Raw genomic sequence first — 13772 nt, forward strand, 5'->3', positions numbered from 1 at the left:
AGGCTACCAGTTCCAACGGTTGCCGGGTGACGATGGACTGCAGGGGAGTCTTCTGGCTGGCGCGGTCCTTCCTTCTCAGGTTGCACGGGCCACAGTCTCTGCACCACTTCTCAATGGTTCCCCTCATGCCTACCCAGTGGAATCGCTCGCGCAGCAGGAACTCCAGCTTCTTCCACCCGAAGTGTCCAGCTCCGTCGTGGTATGCCTCCATCACCATGGCTGCGTCTCTTCGTGGCACCACTACTTGCCAGAGTAATTCATGCGTCCGGGAGTTAACCATTCTGCGGCACAACTTCCCTTTGTAAAGGAACAGTCGACTCTTCTCTGCCCATAGTTGTTTGGCTTCCTCCGGAGCGTCTGGTTCAAGGCGAGCCTCCGGCCGAGTCAGCATCTCCTTCACCAGTCGGACGGCAGGGTCGCTGTCTTGCGTTTCCGCCCAGTTGTAGTGAGGTAAGGGGTTCAACGTAGCAGCCTGCTTACTCCTTACCCGGTGGGAATACTGGATAGTCCCATGACGGTGGAACGCAGGGAGTTCAATTTCCTCCAGTCCCTCCGGATCTTCTCCTTCGTCCGGCAGGTTGGGCATCCTGGACAGGGCGTCCGCGTTAGTATTGGAGCGCCCTGCCCGGTATTTGATTATGAACTCGTAGTTGGACAGACGGGCCATCCACCTCTGCTCCAGGGCACCGAGTCTTGCCGTGTCCAGGTGTGTCAACGGGTTGTTATCCGTGTACACGGTGAACCGGGAAGAAGCAAGGTAATGCTTAAAGCACTCAGTGACTGCCCATACCACGGCCAGGAACTCTAGCTTAAATGAGCTATAATTCTCGGGGTTCCTTTCGGTGGGTCGCAGTTTTCGGCTGGCGTAGGCGATTACTCGTTCTTTCCCCTGCTGGATCTGGGACAGTACGGCTCCTAGCCCGATGTTACTGGCGTCGGTGTAGAGGATGAAGGGCTGGCTATAATCAGGGTACGCCAAGATTTCATCCCCCGTGAGGGCCATCTTCAGCTGGCGGAAGGACTCTTCTTCTAGCTCTTCCCATTTGAAGGGCGGCTTCTGGTTCTTGGCCTTCCGGGACTGGCCTATCAGGAGGTCCTGCATAGGCGCTGCCTTTTTGGTGAAACCGGGAATAAACCTTCGGTAGTAGCCTACCAACCCGAGGAACTGCCGCACTTCTTTTACGCTGGAGGGGCTTGGCCATCCCTTAATTGCGGTGATCTTATCGGGGTCGGGAGCCACTCCATCAGCGCTCACCACGTGTCCCAGGTACTGCACCTTTGGTTTCAGGAGGTGACACTTGGAGGGTTTCACCTTTAGGCCGTAACTTGCCAGAGCTTCGAACACCTCCGCCAGGTGTTTCAGGTGGTCCTCATAAGTTTTGGAGTATACGATGACATCGTCCAGGTACAACAGGACCGTCTCGAAGTTTCTGTGGCCCAGACAGCACTCCATTAATCGTTGGAAGGTTCCTGGGGCGTTGCAGAGTCCGAACGGCATGCAGGTGAACTCGCTAAGTCCCATCGGGGTGGTGAATGCGGTCTTCTCCCGGTCCGCCTCTGCTACAGGAACCTGCCAGTACCCGCTAGTGAGATCCAAGGTAGAGAAGAAGTTAGCAGACCTTAAAGCAGCCAATGACTCCTCTATCCTTGGTAAGGGGTACGCATCCTTGTGTGTGATACGGTTGATTTTCCGGTAATCTACACACATCCTCATGGTGTTGTCTTTCTTTTTGACTAAAACTAGCGGGGCTGCCCAGGGGCTACAGCTATCCCGGATTACCCCAGCCTCCTTCATGTCTCTAAGCATCCCCTTGGCGTGCTGGTAATGTGCAGGGGGTACGGGTCAATACCTCTCTTTTATGGGAGGATGATCTCCCGTGGGGATGCGGTGTTCTACCCCCTTGACTCGCCCGAAGTCTAACGGGTGTTTACTAAACACTCTCTCATACTCTTGAACCACCCGGTAGACTCCCTGTTTCTGGTGGGAGGGAGTGGAGTCAGTTCCCAAGTGTAGTTGCTGACACCAATCCTCCATTACTTTCTTAGAGCCGTTACCTTCCTCCGGGTGAGATGGAGGCAAGGGTTCCACAGACTGTATAGAGTTTTGGTTGATGGTATATAATTTTGCTAGCGTGGCATACCGGGGCAGGTACACTTCCCTCTCCCCGATATTGATTATGCGAACGGGCACCCTCCCATGGCGTACATTGACCACCCCCCGTGCTGTCAAAATGGTGGGCCTACTGTCTGAGTAAACTGGTTCTACCATTGCCTGGTAATCTCTACCTCTCAGACCAATAGCTGCCCGGCACCAAATCATCATTTCACTTTTTGGGGGCATGGCAATAGGGAAAGGGTCACACATTCTTACGCTACCAATCTCACCGCCGGAGAGTTCCACCTGTTGCCGTCGCATCAGTGCCTGGATCTCTTTCTGGAGCACTCGCTGCTCGCCGGAGCTGGCGTTCTTGGCAACCTGCTGTAGAAGGAAAATCACCTCTGCAAGACAATTCTCAATTACATTAGTTCCTAGAGTTATTTTTGGGTGGCTCTCATGTTTGTCAATGTCTACAATGATCAGTCCCTGTGCTGCCAGTTCGACTCTACCGATTTTGATGGTCACCTCTTTAAATCCGATTTGTGGCACGGGCTGGCCATTGCTGGCGATGATACTCAAGTCGTCGTCAGGGTAGCGGGTAATATCCGAGTCATTCCAGTACTGCTTAAAGAGCACGTACGGGATGGTGGTGACCTGTGACCCGGTGTCCAGTAGGGCACTCATGGGAATGCCATCCAGTACCACAGGCAAGACTGGACGTCCTCCCACATATCTGTCGCGCCAGTTCGATGGGCCTGGTGATCTTTTTCCTGGGGGTTGGCCCTCTACCCCAGGTTGTGCCCGTTTAAAGAACAGTACCTTTCCATATGTCCGGGTTGATTGCAGCGGCGGCAGATGGGTCGTCCGTCCTCGCTGTATCGGTCACTGGGTCTTCCTCTGGCCGGTGGGGTCCTCCTTGGTCGACGCCACGGGATGTCCTCCGGTCCGGATGCCAGCTGGATCTTCCCTGGGGTGGAAACCTGTAAAGACTGCACAGTTCGGGTTAGCGCAGCAACGCTCTTAGCTAGCTCTTGGACCTGATGGCGTAGGTCTGGAGCCGGGTCATTGTCCAAAGCCTGCGCATCAGCTCCCACAGGCCCTGCCGACAAGGGCGCCGCCTCCTGGTGGTAAGTGATAGCTGGGCGCCTGTGGGTCACAACGCCACCCGGTGCCGGTTCTCGGAGCACCCGGATGGCTCTGTCCTTGAACTGTGCAAAGTCTAGATGGGGATCCTGTAAGGCCATTGCCCGCAATTGGGTTCGGTGGGCATTGCAATATAAACCCTCTATAAATTGTTCAGTCAACAGCCTGTCCTCGTTTCCCACCCCATCAGGGTCGGTCTGCTTTATGGCCCTCAGGGCCTCTTGTAGGTTTAGTGCATAGTCCCTTATACTCTCATGCGCTCGCTGCTTGCACCCGTAGAATCTAAGCTTAATCTCGGCTGAGGTGCGGGTATCAAAGGTGTCCTTCAGCCGGGTTAGTATCCCTGCGACAGTCTTCCTCCCAGGTGGCCAGGATTTTACTTCCCTTTTGGCTGCCCCCGTTAGTTGGGCCACCAGGATGCTCACTTTTTGCTCTTCTGTGAGGGGGTACACCTGGAAGAGGCTATCCAGCTTTTCTCTAAAGTCATGCAGGGTATGTGACTCCCCTGAGTACTGGGGTAGCCAAGCTGCTCCCGGGATATAGGGCATGGTGAAGGGCATAACTGCAGCAGCGGTGGCGCTGGCGGGGGTTGAGGCAGTGAAGCTCTCCTCCGTATCCGACATCTTCCTCCCCCCTAGTGGACCGTGGCCTACCATGCGATGATCCTGTTCCGTAGGCCGCGGCTCCGCAGTGGATCGTCAGGGTTGAGGACCTTCCGTCGCGCTCCGGTGACGTCGGCGTCTGCTGGGCTCCTTCCAGGACCTTACGCAACGTCCGGACGTGAGGCGGGGCTTCAGTTCTCGCGCGCTTTCGGAGTCCACGCCCCTCTTCTTCCCGCGCGGCGTCCTCAAGATGGCGTCCAATGGCGGGAAAACTCCACGGATGGCGGGAAGAAGGTCGAAGATGGCGCCGGATGGCGGGAAGAAGGTAGAAGATGGCGCCGGATGGCGGGAAACCTCCACGGATAGCGGGAATCTTCACCACTGGTAAGTTTGAACAGTCTTTGCTTTTCAGGCACGCAGTACCCGGTGGTTGCGGGCACGAGATCCTGCCGACTACGCCAAAGTTGACGCGCCCCTGGGCCTGTGTCGCGCTGCGATGCGCACGCGGGAGCTTACCCGGAGCCGGATCTCTTGAGGGTTGTAGTCTCGTGGCGGCGACCCGGTCCGTGCCCAGGGAGTCAAACTGAGCGGCGATGTACTAGCAGTAGATGGTTGGTGACTACGCCACCCGTTGAATGCAGCTATGGAGCTGCCGCTGCAGGGCAGACCGCTGAGGCCGGTGGGAGGATAGTGCAGCGTGGATGGTATAACCCCCAACGGGAGGGGTATGGCCTCAGGGCAGCCGACGTGGATGATGGGGGTAGCAGGAACCACTCAGAGACGGTGCGGTGTAGTTCAGGGTCTTTACTGGTGACAAAGAAAGACCCTCCCGGAGTACTTGCTAGTGATAGGGGCCTGGTCAGTCCTTGAGCAGATGGGATTTCCCCTGGCCAGGCGGAGTTGTAGGCCTTCCCAACTAACTGTACTCTTCTGGCTACCTTGCTAGAGGCGGGAATAAGTAGCCCACGTCCCTGAGTGTACCGTGTGGTGCTCACCCGTATGGCCGGTGACTCGGGGCCTTCTAATGGCTTCCGCTCCACGATGGCGGTGCTGGTCCCACGCGTGTGACCGTGCCTTCGGGCTTCTGGGCCAGAGGACCTGAAATCCTCTGCCGGACGGTTTCTGCTGCTGGGTAGGAGTTAGTCCCCACAGCCTCGGACTCCGGGTCCGGTTAGAAATCTCCTCAGTCAGGGCGAGCTCTGCAGCTGCCAGCCCCTGACTCGTTGTAACACTGCTCCCCACAGAGCTCCTGATGTTTCTTGCTATGCTGCTTCTCTTCTCTACTCTTGTTCTGTCTTCTTTCTCACTCACTCTGCCTCAGCCCCGGGTTTATATAGGGGAAGTCCTTCCCCTCCCAAGACTGGGCAGGAGGTGTGGCATGCACAGGATCCCTGACCAAAGGACCTCCCACCTGCTCTCAGACGTAATATCTCTATCACTGTGGCAACCAGACCCCTGGGGTGTCACAGAAGCACTTTCGGGGCTGGCCGGGATAGAAACATACACCCTTCTCCCTCCCAATAAAGAAGGAGTTGGGTAGGTGGGCAGTGATGTTATTACACTGGCGCAGCTTCACCAGGACCTTCCACCCACCCGTCCAGATGCCATCGTTATCTCTGCTTCTGGTGAGGTCAGAGACGAGGTCGCAATGCCTCCGGAGCCACACCACAATGTCCTGCGGGGGAACAGACTCATTCCAGAAGATGACATTAACCGTAACCGTATCTGGCTTAGAGATGGGAATAAAACTGAACTTACTCCAGCCCTCAGCGTCTCTGAACTTGGGGAAATTGGCCCAGAATCTGTCCAGATCAGACATGAGCTTAAAGCTGACATCATATCCCTGTCTGTCTGGTAGATTAATTACCGCCCAGATGTTAACTGGCGCAAACCCCATCTGCTGGCACAGGAGCTCCCTGACCACAAACCTCCTGTCGGGCAGATCCTCCTTGGCACCTCTGTGCCTGAAACGCACGACGTTCCTCCGTTTAAACGCCTGGCCGGTATAATTAGCGCCAGAGGTAAAGGACGGAGCGCCACGGCTCCAGGCATTACTGGGGGGAACTTGCGGGGTCACACTGGGCTAACTGACAGGGTGAGGGTCTGCTGCAGGGGGACCTTGTGTGCTTGGAATCAAAGGAGGAAAATCACAGACATTATCATGCACATTGTTATCATCAACATCAATGTCATTATCATACTGCGCCATGTCCACCACAGATTCTGTGCTCCCTCCAGCCCCCGACCCCACAGATACAGTATGATTATCCCCAGCATGAGAGCCCTGCTGGGCACCAACAGAAACTAATGACACGTGTCCACTGTCCGGCTGCTGTGCTGGGCATCCTGGGACTTGTAGTACCACCATTGTACCCTGCACTCCATGCTCCTGCTTGGAACCTGCCGCAGGCTGTTGCGGCTCCTGGTGCAGTCCCTTTTGGAACAAGAAGCTTGCGGGTTGCAGCACTGGCCGCACCGGCTTCTGGGGCCCACCTGGGACAATATCTGGCTGAGAATCAGCAGAGTACGGCAGATTGAACATAAACGGTTTCTGGTTCCTGTAAGTCTCTGCCAGGGGCCCCATCCTCTCAAACACACAGTCTATGTCCTTCACCACATTTGCCAGCTCTACCCCCATTGAGTTCAGCTTCCGGTCATACACGGTGTGATCCCCGGGATCCTCAGCCTTTACTTTATATACACAGTCTATTGATACCTGTATTAGCTGCTTCTGCTGCTGTAACACACCCAACCTCTCCACCAGTCCTGGGATGTCCTCTGCAATCTGCAGCCCTGCTGCACATGGAGTCTCCTGGGATCCTGCCTTCAGCGAGCTCTCTGGCTGCTTGGACCTAGATGCCTCCTTGGTTTTCACCACCGTTGGTTTCGTGGCTCCAGGCTCCACAGCACTATTACTGCAGCCACCTGACTGCGACCTCGTGCGTCCAGAGCGCGCCATGCTGGTCACCACGTGCTTCTGCTGCAGGTTCTTCTGGAGGGTCTGTCTCTCCAGAGATGTCCTCCTCTGCCGGCTTGGAGTGAGCTGCACACCTGAGGCTGGTGATGGGATCTGCCTCACCTCCTGGCCAACAAGCTGCTTTCCTCCATTCAGCTTCCCAGCAGTAGATTCCTTCTGGATCTTTCCTAATTGCACTTCACTCTGCTTGCCTTGGCTGGCCGACTGCTTTACTGCGACCTTCTTACATACGACCATGGCTTTTCCTTCTTCCTTTACTTTACTCACTTTGACAACTTCATCTTTCTTCTTGCTGCTGCTGTTACTTCCATTCGGAGCTTTCTTCTCCTCAGAGATCGCTTTGGGATTTGCATCCACATTAGAAAGAGCTTGGGAGTTTCCTCCCAGTGTAGGCCTGGAAGCCTGGGCCTTGCTTGGAGAGCTTACCCGCCCAGGGAGGCCCCTCCCCGATCTTGCTCCAGACATCAGGAGAACCACTGACACACGTCCTCACAGCTAGGAGGCAGTATTATAGTAGTTATATTCTTGTACATAGGGTGCAGTATTATAGTAGTTATATTCTTGTACATAGGGGGCAGTATTATAGTAGTTATATTCTTGTACATAGGGGCAGTATTATAGTAGTTATATTCTTGTACATAGGGGGCAGTATTATAGTAGCTATATTCTTGTACATAGGGGGCAGTATTATAGTAGTTATATTCTTGTACATAGGGAGCAGTATTATAGTAGCTATATTCTTGTACATAGGGAGCAGTATTATAGTAGTTATATTCTTGTATATAGGGGGCAGTATTATAGTAGTTATATTCTTGTACATAGGGAGCAGTATTATAGTAGCTATATTCTTGTACATAGGGAGCAGTATTATAGTAGCTATATTCTTGTACATAGGGAGCAGTATTATAGTAGTTATATTCTTGTACATAGGGGGCAGTATTATAGTAGTTATATTCTTGTACATAGGGGGCAGTGTTATAGTAGTTATATTCTTGTACATAGGGGGCAGTATTATAGTAGTTATATTCTTGTACATAGGAGCAGTATTATAGTAGTTATATTCTTGTACATAGGGGCAGTATTATAGTAGTTATATTCTTGTACATAGGGGCAGTATTATAGTAGTTATATTCTTGTACATAGGGAGCAGTATTATAGTAGCTATATTCTTGTACATAGGGAGCAGTATTATAGTAGTTATATTCTTGTACATAGGGAGCAGTATTATAGTAGCTATATTCTTGTACATAGGGAGCAGTATTATAGTAGTTATATTCTTGTACATAGGGAGCAGTATTATAGTAGTTATATTCTTGTACATAGGGGGCAGTATTATAGTAGTTATATTCTTGTACATAGGGAGCAGTATTATAGTAGCTATATTCTTGTACATAGGGAGCAGTATTATAGTAGCTATATTCTTGTACATAGGGAGCAGTATTATAGTAGTTATATTCTTGTACATAGGGGGCAGTATTATAGTAGTTATATTCTTGTACATAGGGGGCAGTGTTATAGTAGTTATATTCTTGTACATAGGGGGCAGTATTATAGTAGTTATATTCTTGTACATAGGAGCAGTATTATAGTAGTTATATTCTTGTACATAGGGAGCAGTATTATAGTAGCTATATTCTTGTACATAGGGAGCAGTATTATAGTAGTTATATTCTTGTACATAGGGGGCAGTATTATAGTAGTTATATTCTTGTACATAGGGGGCAGTGTTATAGTAGTTATATTCTTGTACATAGGGGGCAGTATTATAGTAGTTATATTCTTGTACATAGGAGCAGTATTATAGTAGTTATATTCTTGTACATAGGGGCAGTATTATAGTAGTTATATTCTTGTACATAGGGGCAGTATTATAGTAGTTATATTCTTGTACATAGGAGCAGTATTATAGTAGTTATATTCTTGTACATAGGGGCCGTATTATAGTAGTTATATTCTTGTACATAGGATCAGTATTATTGTAGTTATATTCTTGTACATAAGGGGCAGTATTATAGTAGTTATATTCTTATATATAAGGGGCAGTATTATAGTAGTTATATTCTTGTACATAGGGGGCAGTATTATAGTAGTTATATTCTTGTACATAGGAGCAGTATTATAGTAGTTATATTCTTGTACATAGGGGCAGTATTATAGTAGTTATATTCTTGTACATAGGGGCAGTATTATAGTAGTTATATTCTTGTACATAGGAGCAGTATTATAGTAGTTATATTCTTGTACATAGGGGCCGTATTATAGTAGTTATATTCTTGTACATAGGATCAGTATTATTGTAGTTATATTCTTGTACATAGGGGGCAGTATTATAGTAGTTATATTCTTATATATAAGGGGCAGTATTATAGTAGTTATATTCTTGTACATAGGGGGCAGTATTATAGTAGTTATATTCTTGTACATAGGGGGCAGTATTATAGTAGTTATATTCTTGTACATAGGAGCAGTATTATAGTAGTTATATTCTTGTACATAGGGGGCAGTATTATAGTAGTTATATTCTTGTACATAGGGGCAGTATTATAGTAGTTATATTCTTGTACATAGGGGCAGTATTATAGTAGTTATATTCTTGTACATAGGGGGCAGTATTATAGTAGTTATATTCTTGTACATAGGGGCAGTATTATAGTAGTTATATTCTTGTACATAGGGGGCAGTATTATAGTAGTTATATTCTTGTACATAGGAGCAGTATTATAGTAGTTATATTCTTGTACATAGGGGGCAGTATTATAGTAGTTATATTTTTGTACATAGGAGCAGTATTATAGTAGTTATATTCTTATATATAAGGGGCAGTATTATAGTAGTTATATTCTTATATATAAGGGGCAGTATTATAGTAGTTCTATTCTTGTCCATAGGAGAGGATAGACGTGTGCTTGAGAGCTCTCAGCAGGGCGGAGGCTTCTGACCCAGGTGGAGGGGAGGGGAGCTGGGCTGATGATCCAGGGAAAGCCCCTGGTCTGGAGTCTGGCCTGCACCTGATGGTAATGGAAAGCTGGAGATGGTGGCTGGTGAGTCTTCTAAACCTGCTTGTTATGTTGGAGGATTAAATGCTAAAGTAACAAGGGAAAGTATATTTAAGCTGGAATAGCAAATCAGCAAACTAAAAGAAGAAATTAAGAAAGAGACTGATCCTAAGGTAAAGCTGATGAAGTGCGAGTGTCTGGATGATTGCAGCCGAGAGCTGCTGATCAGGAAAGAAAAACTGGAGAAAGGTTTAATCTCTGCGCCCAGAAAGGAGACTTGGGCTAAAGAGAAAAGAAAAGAATCCAGAGCCCAGACTGTGAGCAGAGAACGCTTCATAGGGAATAAGGACATTAAATATAAAGCTGTGTACAGCATTGTGGAGCAAGGAAGCCCAGTGAGAAGTGCAGCGCTGATATCAGGGGCACAATGTGAGGGGTCCGAGACACCAGAAAGTGCTGCAGAGGAAAGTGTGCCAGCAAACGAGGGGTTAACTGCAGTGACCTCTCTATGCAGCAATGAAGTGAGCTCAGCTGCTGAGAGTGAGAAAGAAAGTGCACCCTGTACTGATACTGTGAGTGAGACCCCCCTCAGCGCTGTGAGTGAGACCCCGCTCACTGGTGCTAGTGAATGTCTGTCTGCAACAGATAATACAAATATTATAATGGACTCTGAGCCCTCCATGTCAGTGACTGGAGACAATACTGTGCAGCAATCAGTGGTGATGGACTCTATGTCATGTGTGTCAGTGGATGGAGACCACACTGCAGGGGTAATGGACTCTGAGCCCTCCATGTCAGTGACTGGAGATAATACTGTGCAGCAATCAGTGGTGATGGACTCAATGTCATGTATGTCAGTGGATGGAGACCACACTGCAGGGGTAATGGACTCTGAGCCCTCCATGTCAGTGACTGGAGATAATACTGTGCAGCAATCAGTGGTGATGGACTCTATGTCATGTATGTCAGCGGATGGAGACCACACTGCAGTGGTAATGGACTCTCAACCCTCCATGTCAGTGAATAGAGACAATACTGTGCAGCAATCAGTAGTAGATCTGGGTGTTGTTGCAGCACAGTCAGGTGTCAGTAATCATGGAGCTAGGGAGAGCTCCAGCACTAATCCTCCAGCAGTGGTGGAGATCTCCAGCACTGATCCACCTGCGGCTGGTGAAAGCTCCGGCACTGACCCATCTGCGGCTGGTGAAAGCTCCGGCACTGACCCATCTGCTGACCATCAGTTCAGGAGACTGTTCTCTAATGTCACCAGACCAGTGAACCCCCCGCCTCAGAGGAGAAACGCAGTCAGGATAAAATACACAGGACCAGAGGAGAACATCCCATCCAGAATTTACATTGGGAAAGTTCTCCTAAAAGACTTCATGAAGTTCAATGCGTCTGAGATCTACGCTCTGATCCATATCCCATCCAGCAGGATCTATGACATCAGCTTTAAGCTCCAGTGCGATCTGGATTTGTTCTGGAACATCTATAATGACACCAGAGAAGATGAGATCTGGGATCACCTCCATTGTATCCAGCTGTCTAAGCCGCAGGAGATAACGGCCACTGTCCTGTTCCAGTCTGAGGTGGTGGCGGTGGCGGATCTGCAGCACTGGCTGAACCGGCAGTGCATAGTGAGAAGTCATCCTGACAAGATCTATGATGAGGAGCAGATATGGAATGGAGGATATACACTGAAAATCCAGCTGATACAAGAGAGCGGTGTGACCAGATATCTGCCGCACTCCTTCTACCTGGGCTCAGAGAGGGGGATCTGCTACTACCCTGGTCAGCCACGTCTGTGCCATAGATGTGGGGGCCGGCATCTCGCCATAAACTGCTCTCGTATCACATGCTCATTATGTGGACAGTCAGGTCATACAAAGGACAAATGCACAGGACCCGTCATCTGTAATCTGTGCTCAGAACCAGGGCATACGTTCCGGGATTGCCGGCATGCAGAACACAATAAATATAATGGCCAGACCTCCTCAGAAGTTATTCAGGAAGATGTCACCAGAGGTTCTGATGTCCCAGAAGCTGGTATAGATGAGGACAGAAGTCACAGTATCAGTGAACCTGCTCCAGAGTCTGAGGTACTAACGGATGCTGCACTACTAGGACCACCAGCCACTGAAGAACCACCTAAAGGCCCACCAGCCACTAAAGAAAGACCTAAACCGCCATCAGCCAATATAATAAGACCTAAGCTTCGATCAGCCACTAAAGTAGGGCCTAAAATGCCAGTTGTTAAAGAGAGGCCTAAGGTGTCCAGAAAGCCTGTCACCAAACCATCCAAACATCAGCCCAGTACATCTGTGGAAGCAGTTAGTCCGCCTGCACTGTCCAGTGTGGATGAGGAAGGCTTTGTGACCGTAAAAAGAAAAAATGCATCTGTGGATCCCACCAGAAAAGTCACAACAGTACAGAAAACCTCTGAGCCTCCAGTGCTGGCGATAAGTCCTGGACGTTACAATGTGCTGGGAGAAGACCAAGATGAAGAGGCACAAATGGAGCAAAGTCCTTCATGCGTCCTCGAAAACGTCTCTAATGAGGGGGATCCTGACCCTCCCGTGTCCACAAAGAGATGGGGCACTACAGGTGACAGCAGTGGAAGGAGGAAGATGACCAAAAAGTCTAAGTGATCAGGATGCGGCTGAGTATAAACTCCATTAATGTGAACAGTGTGAGGACTGCGAGCCGGCGGCAGGCGATTTACCAGCGTCTGTCTGACGAGAGAGCTGACGTCTTCTTCTTGCAGGAGACGTATTTGAAGAGCAATGCTCATGTGTATGCAGCCAAGAGAGACTGGAGACTTGGGCCGTCATACTGGTCCTTCGGCCTGGAGAGAAATGACGGTGTGGGGGTCCTCTTTAATACCATGAATGTCCAGGTGGACAGAGTCCTGGAGATCTGTCCGGGTCGCTGTCTGATGCTGGACTTTACATTGGACTCCATCCATTATAGAGCGATAAACATTTATGCTCCGCAAACCAGGAAAGAGCGGAGGGAACTATTTGACCACATGAAACCATATTGCTTTACATCTAAAGTATTTATATTGTGTGGGGACTTTAATAATGTGTCCTGTAATGTGGACAGCTCCAGCAGTCATAAGCAACTAAGATATGATGAGACGTTCCTTAATAATATAGTCCAGCAGGCCCACCTAGTAGACCCCTATGGGTCTCATCATACCAGTAAGACGTACACTTACCATAAGGGTGGTAATGCCAGTAGGATAGACCGGGTGTATATAAAGAGGGAGGTGAGATGCTCTCAGTACAGGATCAGCCCCCTGGAGTATTCGGACCATTGTATGGTGAGTGTGACGCTGGATCTGGCCCAAGCTGTGGTCTGTGGAAAGGGGTACTGGAAGGTGAACAGCTCTGTGGTCCAAGATCCTCGGTTCAGAGAGGCCTTCACCACATTCTATAATGAACGTAGGACCACCCAGTGTATGTGTGATGACACAGCTGAGTGGTGGGAGATCATGAAGAGTGACATCAAGCAGTTTATTATACGAGCAGCCAGGAGACGTAGTAATATGGATTATATGAGATACACAGCCCTGAGACTGCACCTCAGCCGGCTATACAGCAGGATGAATGGTGGTGAGGAGGTGGACGGACGGAGCGTCAGCCATATAAAGCAGCGGATGAGGGAGCTGCAGTACGATCGCCTCAAGTCTCTCAAGGCGGAGGGACAGTTTGATAGTTGGGGCGTCCATAACCCAGATCCCTTTATTGCCTGTAAGAACAGGGTTAGTAAGAAGCTGATCACTGGCTTGTTAGATGAGAATGGGGTGGAGCAGTCAGAGCCGGAGAAAGTCCACAGGATCATTGGGGATTATTATAGAGATCTGTATAAAGGGGCTCATATTAATAAGGATGACATTAAAGCTTATCTGAAGGGGGTGTCCCTACCAACGTTAGACCTGGTGCAGGCAGATA

The 13772-nt window shown here is 49.6% G+C and overlaps 1 protein-coding gene across 2 annotated transcripts in view; it reads left to right on the forward strand.

Moving 5' to 3' along the window:
* The window catches only part of LOC141189265 (ecto-ADP-ribosyltransferase 5-like), an 85932-nt gene that overhangs the window by 30436 nt on the left and 41724 nt on the right, over window positions 1–13772 (forward strand). Inside the window, exon 1 of one of the 2 annotated variants that reach the window (XM_073661132.1) lies at window positions 9772–9861. The exons of the other annotated variant lie outside the window; for it this stretch is intronic. The gene's annotated coding sequence lies outside the window, so the exon portion shown is untranslated. Of the gene's footprint in view, window positions 1–9771; window positions 9862–13772 lie in introns of those variants that run through there. 2 annotated transcript variants of the gene reach the window in all.

The sequence above is a fragment of the Phyllobates terribilis genome, unplaced genomic scaffold, assembly GCF_046119375.1.
Source record: "Phyllobates terribilis strain yellow unplaced genomic scaffold, ASM4611937v1 Scaffold_2__4_contigs__length_985480577, whole genome shotgun sequence".
NCBI lineage: Eukaryota > Metazoa > Chordata > Amphibia > Anura > Dendrobatidae > Phyllobates > Phyllobates terribilis.